Raw genomic sequence first — 1192 nt, forward strand, 5'->3', positions numbered from 1 at the left:
TATATGATATGAAGTGGCTCCTTTCCAGAGAAAAATGAATAATCCAGATTATAATCCAGATTATAATGTCCAACATGTGGAGTTGGAGGGAATCATTCTGTAACTGAAGCTTCACCAGGAACATAATAACCGACACAGGAGCAGAGCAAGAGATTAATTTACCAGATTATTACTGAAAGTAGAAATGATGGATTAAAATGTGGCAGAAACTGCTGCAGGAAGGAGAGAGAGAGCTTCATCACCAGTGATGTCAGTAACGCGTTAATTTGTAACGCGTTACTGACGTCGGACCACTTTTTTCAGTAACCAGTAATCTAACGCGTTGCTATTTCAAATCGAGTAGTCAGACTACAGTTACTTATTGAAATCACGGTTCGATACTATCTTCTTTTGTTATTTAATCGTATTTCCTCTACGCGTCTTGTCGAGTGACCGACGTCTCTATGCGACAGAAATGTAAACAATGGCGGAAGATTTTGTTGGTGGAAAAACTGGAACTATTTTCAGTTTCTGTCGCCAAGTCTGATTATTATAAACGGCTTTGGGCTTCTTTTTTTTTAAGTCGCTTGCAAATTTAATTAGTGGCGGGTTGCGCCTTTATGGGCTCGTTTTTGAACGTGAAGTTGCTCATTTGGGTTTGGAAATAAGCAGAGACTCATAATAAATCCCAGAATTTGTCCGTCATTAAGGTAGTTTTAATCAGTCTCTCCTTGTCCATCATTTCCCGGATGATCCGTCCCGCTGTGTCTTTGTTAATGTCAAGTTAATATATTACCTCTGAATGACGTCGAGCTTCGCGTTGCGCTCCAGAAAACTACAAACGTCGAGACCAATATAAACAGCGCAATAAACGTGAAAACAGCCGCGAATAAACGTGTCCGTAGTTGGCAATAATTATAATGTAAACTTAACGCCATTATGATTATTAATATTACGATAAGTGTCACAAATCTGTGCAGCTGCAGGAGGAGATCTGGGCGCTGAGCTTTGACACCAAACTCAGGGCCGTAACGCAGAATCTGGAGGCTGGGGGGAGGGGGGGCTTTAAAATCCTTAGAGTTTTCCAGACAACAGTGGACCACACAAATTACTCACGTTTTTAATTTTTTTGTACAATCTCCTCTTCAGTTCAATCTTATCAGTGGAGACACATTGTTGATGTTACCATTATAAAATAGCTTACAAAAAAATA

The sequence above is a fragment of the Gambusia affinis genome, linkage group LG03, assembly GCF_019740435.1.
Source record: "Gambusia affinis linkage group LG03, SWU_Gaff_1.0, whole genome shotgun sequence".
Taxonomy (NCBI): domain Eukaryota; kingdom Metazoa; phylum Chordata; class Actinopteri; order Cyprinodontiformes; family Poeciliidae; genus Gambusia; species Gambusia affinis.